Below are 8,582 nucleotides of genomic sequence, written 5' to 3'. Positions count from 1 at the left end.
TTTTTGGTCATGGAAATAGATATGTGTCTTCCTCACGTTAATAATGTTAATTTTCTAACTCCCTGATTTCTGAATATCTGAAGAGAGTTAGCTTGGAGAAGGCTGCTACAACTATACTATTGGTTCTAGAATATGCAGAACAAGGGAAGATATTAAAAAGGTGATAAAAAGAATGATTCTGTGTGACATAGAAAAAAACAAGAATATTTATTGTTTAATTAATAATGGCAAGGCCTTGAAATTTAGAATTTTTTTTCCAAACTTGCTATTTTTAGAATCCATGGAAATTAAGATCAAGTGCTGATATCCAGAACCACCACCTTAAATGAAACATTTTATTAGCCCTCTTGTGCTGTAATGTCCCTTCCCCCCACCTCCCAAATATTGTACAGAGAAATTGGCCATCAAGCTAATCCTCACATCCCCTTTATCACAGCATGAAGGTGCTTGGGTGTTTTTAAGAGATGTGTAGTCATGATGTCTTCAGGTCTTGCCAAGCCTGTATTATGAGAGCCTGCAGTCGTCCACTGAAATTCTCCCCCCCTGATGTTTTTGCCTTATGAACAATGCTTCAGTGATGAGGCTGGCAATTGCATCAGAGACAGGAATATCCCCAGTTCCTGTTGACTGCACATGCCCTTCCCCATTTGGTTACTCCCTTCATTTGGTCTTGGGCTGCAAGAAAGACAGTACAGAGTTGACTTGTTGGCTTGAATTCCCCCCCCCCTTTTTTTATAGGACATCAATTTCCAAGATCAATAGTTGCAGGAGATTAATCTATAATCTGGTTAATGGATAGTGTGGGGAACAAGCAGGAAGGAACAGTTAAGACTGCCCTGTCTTGATTGACGGGTTATTTTTGTTTTGAACAAAAGATTATCTATCTCCTAGGATACAGTCTTACAGCAAAAAAGAAAAAGAATTGGATCACATCCTGAAGCACAGGAGACATAAAACATGAAACTGGAGAGACCACCTGGAATACCCCAAAATTCCCAACTATAGGTTATAATGAAAAGTTGAATTAATTCGTTTTGCCTACTCCAAAAAGAAATGCAGGCTGAGTGGGATAAGGATTCTAAATTGTGTAGGGGTGGCAACACTGCTGGCCTTGTTGTTGAAGCGAAAATTTACACTGACATACTTTTCTGCTGACACAAAGATATGAAGAATATAACAGGGTGATCAGGCTGGGCCCACTGGCACATGAGAAATCTAATTTGTTGAGGCAGCATTGTAGGTTTTCAGAAATCCATCAAGCCGGGGTGTCCAAAATGTCTGTCTGCCTTACGCAGAGTTTATTTGGCTTTTATACAGTTTTAACAAGCAAAGCAAAGCAGGGGTAGCAACAGCATCTTATTGGTACATTTTACTTGTCAATACTTAAGTCCATCCCAGCCAGAGTAGAGGCTTCACATATCTCCCTGGTACTACCTGGTTCTCATAAACAGTTGAGGTCATTGGTCACTGAGCTCATGGCCGTCTAATGCGCATGTCTGTACGTAACCTTTCGTCTCTTCCCACATCTGGTTCTGCTAATTAGGGGAGCTCATAGGTATCCGAGGTGCTACTGAGATCATGGCATTTTACTGCACCTGTCTTTACGTAACCTTTCCTCTCATTCCTATATCTCACTCTTTTTTGCTTTGTTTGACAGGCATCGTAGGAGGGGCTAGTAAAAGGATCACAATCAAAAAAGGAACATCCTTGCAGTTGTTCATACAGGGCATATACTTGACCCTGAGGCAATGCAGGAGAAGGTTTAGGGCAAAAAGCTGTGATACGCATATTTTGCAAAGAGAGGGAAGACTTTGAATAAAACAGCACCCACCAATCAAAATAGCACAAATAAGAACTAAATAACGTAGAACATTTCCCACTAGACCTGTGGGCAACCAAGCACAAAAACATTCCCACCAGTATCCTAAAGTATCAATTTTCAAATCAGAGGCCAAATTGTGTAAAATATTGAATTGGTGCTGGATAGCTCATAATTCATCTAAAAGATTGAAACAACACATTCCATCAAAACTTTCACAACCTATATGCTGGCAAAGAAGCAAATAATCGATAGCAGCACGATTTTGCAAAATAGTTTTACGCAAAGCTTGTAGTTCATGGCTAATTGCTGAAATAGCTAAAAATAGCATTAATTATTTTTACCAAATTACATACAACAACATTAATATTAAAATGAGCACACGCTGGCACACCCACTATGAATATAGCCAATGCTACATATTCTACTTTATTAAGCAAAGCTATCTCAGAGTCACAAGTGATGTCTGAACTTGCTGTTTGGAAAGCAACATAGGAATTAACTAGCTAAAGCAACATGGTGCTTCACTAATGTTAGCAGGAATGTAATTAAAAGTTTCTTGACCATATATAAAAAACCTTCCTTGCAAGAGCCAAACATAAGCAAAGTGAAAGAAATCTCCTCAAAGCTGTATAGTTTAAAGCAGGTGAACTAATATGAAAACAGTGATGTTTTTTACTTGAAGATCTGCAATTAACTACTTTTGCACATGTTGTATTCTCAGGAGCTGCTACTATTGGAGTATACAAAGCAATTGCATCAAGGGGCGGATCATAAGCAATCAGTCCCTAACTAGATATAGTCTTGTAGTTAAAGTTTTCATCAAACCAGTGAAGTGTTGAATTACTGCAGACAGGATTCAAACAGGAACTAAGCATGTAGAAAGCAAATTTTCCATGTTGTATGATTCAGATAAGCAAGAGACATCCATGTGTGTGACATTAGCTAGCTGTACCCATAGATTTTTGCTTCAGTCATTGTTCAAGTGAGTTTTTGGGTGAGATGACAGCAGCTATCGCTAAAGAGAAGCAATAAACAATTAAACATAACAAATGATGACTAAGGAATTGGCAAAAATGGCAGCGCATAAATTTCTGGGCATTTGTTCCATGTGTCGTTGTTGCAGTACTGCTTGCACTTTGGTGGTCAGGGTTTTTCACATCACTGGACAGCTGGTCTGACAAGATCGTATTGGCCACTGTGCCATCTGTAAAGCCATGTTGGTCATTTCTGGAACTGGATACGGGGACTGGTACCACGATATCCTTAGCTGGACGAACATGCTAGAATCCACAAAGACCTGTAGAAGCAAGCACAGCATATCCTCATCCCCCTAGAGGGGGAGGCAAACAACTTTTTTAATGTGTTATGTTACCCATGCCAAATTAGCCAAATTGGGGGACGCCAAATTGTTGGGTGCCCGATATCCCTCCTTTCTTATTTGTTTGAGAAGACTGTCCTTAAAGGACCAATTAACACGTTCCACGATGGCCTTTACCTTTGGAATTGTAAAGAAGCCCATGAATTAAAACACTGTTCCAAGTTGTAGAAAATTGCAAAAAGGCCAATGAAAAATAGGTCGGGCCATTATCAGTTTTTTTTAAAAAAAAAGGTTTGCCCAAGGCGGTAATAGCTGAAAAAGGATGAAAAATAACATGATTAACTGTTTCTCCTGTTGAAATGTGGCCCAAAACATTCCTTTCCAGGGAGCCAGAGGGGGAACATAAGTCACATCCATTTGCCATAGTTGATTAGAGGCCAACCCACGGGGATTAACTTCTGTGTCCCCAGAGGGGGAAGCCCCAGAACACTGGGGGCAAGATGAAACAATCTGCTTGGCCTGGTCGATTGGAATATGGCAAGCTTGTGCCAGACCTCTGGCATTTTGATAAAAAAATGATTAAAAAATGAATCTAAAAAAAATACATAAAACATGAACAGCAGCATCTGATCTGCATACCTGTTGCTTTAAGAAAAAGGTCCTGGAAAAAACAAATGACTGCTTATGTGAGAAACAAAATATAAATGCTTTCAGTCTTATAATAGTTGCTGCAAAGTTAAAAACAAAGCCATACGATTAAGAATCAATCCTGGGTGTGATGCAAGCACCTGGAAAATAAAAAATAAGTTGACACACATAATGAAAGTCAGAAATTTAGTTAAAAAGCTTGTTGAGAAAAAATTTAGAAAGCTAAAATAGCAACAAACAATTTTAAACGTTGCAAGAACTATATTGGGTAGGAAACTTTCATGAGAGTCCTTATAAGCAATCGCTCCTCTCGTTCACCCTTCATCTGAAAAAACAGTCTTGCGAAAGCAGAGAAACAAAAGCAATAGATGAATAGGAAAAGAAAAGTCATTAAACACACAAGCCGAAGATATTTAGGCAAATGATATGAAATACAGCCCACGTAGTCAGTTAAAGCACATTGAAGAGATAAATTATTCTGAAAATAAGATTGAAAATCAGATTTTGGAATAGGAAAAATAATATTAATTAAATCGGTCCAATTTCTGTGACAAACTTGGATACGTCCCAAGGTTAAAACATTTTGAGATGGGATATTTCTGAAAGCCAATTAGATTGAATCTTTGGGGCTCCAATTAAAATATCATTCATAAAATGATTTTACCAAAGCCAGTGAATAACGCTTACGAAAAGGATTCAATTCTGCAACATAAATCTGAATGAAAAAAGAACTAAGTAAATGTATAAATCTACCAATGAAATAACTTTGGACATTTTGCGTTTAGCTTCGACCCTTGATGGAAAAGGCCATGGGAGGTTGCAGACAGGACCCTCCTTGGATTTTGAAATTCCAAATTAGTTCGACAAGATGTTTCTATATCTTGACATGCTTTAATCATATCTACCAAATCAGGATCGTTCCCAAGACCAATAATTGCCCTCCGACATTTGGAAGTAGCACTTTCTTTTGCTAAGAACATCAACAACTCCCTTTGAGCCTCAGAATTATCTATTTGTTGTTTTAAAGCATCCTGCAATCTGTTAACAAAACCATGATAGCCTTTTGCCTGATATTATAGAAGGGCTGAGGCTTGCCATAAACCGGCACAGACTCTTCCTGAAGATGGGGGGAGGGAAGCAGCAGGCACAGAGAAAACGGACTTTTCCTGACCAGCAGTACAGTCAAACTTTTCCTGCAAAGCGGGGCAAAGAAGGATAGAAGAAAAGCAATCCTTTAAGCCAATTCCTTCATGATCTTGTGGAATCAACAGACAGAAAACATATTTTCTATATCCCCCGCTTCTTTTGCTAATCGTTCCTCTGACCATGGAGAAGCAGAAGAATTAACCGTGAGGAGCTGAAAGTCCAATTAAAGATGATTTTGGGGGAAGAATATTTACTTGATCATAATCAGGTGAAGGCTCGGTGGTCAATTGATGCCCTGCCAAAACTTTAGAGCCAAATTTTTCAACTGCTTGACAGCACTGAGACCCTGGAAGTCCTATCTTCCAAGGACATTGTTTCCCTATCTCTCCAGCCAGCTTCCTTATGAATGCCTCAGGTGTTTCAACACCTGACTCCTGTATCAAGAATCTAAATTCTTGTACAATTTGCCGCTGGTGAGACAGATTGCAACTCAAACCTACCTCTGAGGGGGTCTCATAAGACGAAGCGTGCTTTGGAGTTTGTTCCAGAGGGGAGGTAAGTATGTTGGCTGTTGCTCCCCCAAAGGGTTTCCTGATCCTGGGTTTCAGCACCAGATGTAGGTTTTCAGAAATCCATCAAGCAGGGGTGTCCAAAATGTCTGTCTGCCTTACGCAGAGTTTGTTTGGCTTTTATACAGTTTTAACAAGCAAAGCAAAGCAGGGGTAGCAACAGCATCTTATTGGTACATTTTACTTGTCAATACTTAAGTCCATCCCAGCCAGAGTAGAGGCTTCACATATCTCCCTGGTACTACCTGGTTCTCATAAACAGTTGAGGTCATTGGTCACTGAGTTCATGGCCGTCTAATGCACATGTCTGAACGTAACCTTTTCCCTCTTCCTACATCTGGTTCTGCTAATTAGGTGAGCTCATAGGTATCCGAGGTTACTGAGATCACGGCATTTTACTGCACATGTCTTAACGTAATCTTTCCTCTCATTCCTACACAGCAGATTAATGATTAGAATAGCCTTCTTCAGCCAGACAATTGCACCATCAAATGAGATGGGTTACATTCACTGGTTTCTGACACTGATTGAAGTTGTACTTACCAGGTATGGGAAGGCTGAGTTAAAACATAGCCACAAAATTTATCCAGTGAACTCATTCTAACCTACCTCACTGCTTCTACGGTTGAGACCACTTCTACACTTCTGAGTATCGTGGTGAAAGTGATGAAAATATGGTATGCATTGAATAAATAAGTAATAATTCATATTCCTATATCCCACATTAAACAACTTAGAAATGTCGAACTATTCATAGGTTTATTAATACCAGTATTATCATATGTTTATCAAAATATTAATCTGTTAAGATATTGGAAAAAAATCTTAACCTTTCATCTCTCAGTGTGCATTTTTAGTTCAAACTAAGATGTGAAAGATATTTTTCATTACCTTTTAGCTCTCATTATCTTTCCAGAAATTCAACTTTTGAGAGGTCCCTGTACTTTCAGACTAGAATAGAAAAAATTACAGTAATGAGAAAAGATGTACCCAATAATATGTTCTGTTAGCAGCATGTTTTCTCACTGGAAATGTCTCAAAATTTTAGAACCTCTCCCTAGGCTGGAAATGGCAATGTTTTATCCACCACTATTTTCTATTCCATAGTTGTTGTATTTCTGATGTCTTTTCCAATCCTTCTAAAACTACTTCAAATCCATATCCCTGGAATTTAACAAACTCTTATATTTGTCTTCTTCAGATCAATGACCGAGTTAAGATATAAATGTCCTAAGTCAAAACACAAGCTCTGTTTGTGTCCAGCATATAAAATGTTCTACTGTAGTGCTACATATATCCTCCAACATGCTCCTTTTGTTATGCCCTTTTCAACATATCATGCTATAGGGCAGGGGTTGCAAAGTTTTATGTCAGCTGAAACCGTCTCAGGCACTGACCCTGCAAGCAGCTTGTCCCAATGGGAATACACTGGTGATTTCTTGAAGGTAGGTACACATAACATCTATTGGTTGACACATAGGCTACCCTTCTTTGTTTTTTGCTACACAAAGAAAATCAAAATGTTGCTAATTTTTAGTGGCTCAAGTGCTGCTGTCCAGTGTAATTGCCACCCTTGATTTTCTTGTAGACAAGTGCCTCTTCTCCCACAGGCTACTCTGCTGGAATGCCTTTCCTTCAATAACAGATAAAGGGAGAGAGCAAGGGCAAGAGGCTTAGAAGAAACCTTCTTGGTTTCTCTGACTGTAAACAAGTTGGGGTTGGAAGGGAGAGAACTGTACCTTCAGTCTTGCAAGATTCTGTCAATGTAGCTTTACAATACAGTAGAATCAGCACATCTGTTTTGATTCCTATCTGGTTTACCCTGCAAGGCTGACAGAATGACTGAAGTTGTTTGTGTTCATACCGTGATTTACTATTAGCTTTATCTGACGCACATACTGAATCAGTTAACACACATATGTCCCTTCCCAGTTATTCCCAGAGAAAATTGTCCGATGTACTACGTGCACCATAGTCTGACAGGAGATAATGAGACCACTTTTGCAACTAGGAATACTTCTTTGCGCTCTGCTTTTGAAGTAGCCAAGACATAAAATCACAGTTTGAATTATGCTATCCATTATAATTTATTTTTCAAAATAATATTGCCTGTTCTTTTTTTCTTCCAAAACTGGATAGGATATCAACTCCGTTTAAACCCTGCCACAGATGCTTCTGACACATGCTTGCTGTACTAATAGAGACTATCTACATAAACAGTGGGGTGATAAATACTTGGCAATCTTTAATAAAAATTTTGCTTCAAGAATATTTTTGTTCAAGATCATTTTGTCTAGTTCCAAGGTTATTTGGGACTACAAAAACAATTACTGTAAATGTGTACATTCAGACCCAAATGGGGTGATAACTTTTTTATCCCTCTCCCTCACCCAAAAAAATACCATGTTTCTCACAGAAATTATTATTGATGAGAGAAATACCTATACAAAATTCAATTCCAGGGCTCTTTCTTACTACATCTTAACCAGCCACACTGCTTATTACTGGTTTTTATGGTGCAGTCCTATGAACAGGAATGTCAAAAGCCTCCATTTTAAGACTATCAAATCATAATCTTCTTTCTCTGTGAAAAGTCAGTACAATATGTGTGAATTCTTCACTAGGGAAGCACTTGCAAGGTTTCATTACACATCATTGGCTCATTTCTCGTTTGTCAGGTAGGCAACAATAGGTCTGGTTTGCCCACTGCAGCTAATCAATGTTTGAGAGATACATTCTGTACTGCAGGACCTTAGCAGTGAGTGGTCTTGGAATTGAGAGATTTGACTGTCAGCCATTCTAGATTACTTGGCTGAGTGAAGTTAACTTAATCCTGGTCATGACTGATTGAGTTTGGAGTTAACTTTAAGCTCCCATGAGTTGTCGGTAATTACTTAGGTCAATTAATCCCTATTTGCTGTACCTATTACATACATATTATATGTGTTGTAAGAATGAAGCCTGAGGGTGTGACCCTACTCTGTTGCTTGGACATCTGAGAAGCCTTCTGGATACATTTGATTGGATAGATCAATACAATACAGAACTTCATTAATTTTTACTTTCTAACCAAGTAAAA

Source organism: Thamnophis elegans, chromosome 10, assembly GCF_009769535.1.
Source record: "Thamnophis elegans isolate rThaEle1 chromosome 10, rThaEle1.pri, whole genome shotgun sequence".
Classification (NCBI taxonomy): Eukaryota; Metazoa; Chordata; class Lepidosauria; order Squamata; family Colubridae; genus Thamnophis; species Thamnophis elegans.
This window is presented reverse-complemented; position numbering follows the sequence as displayed.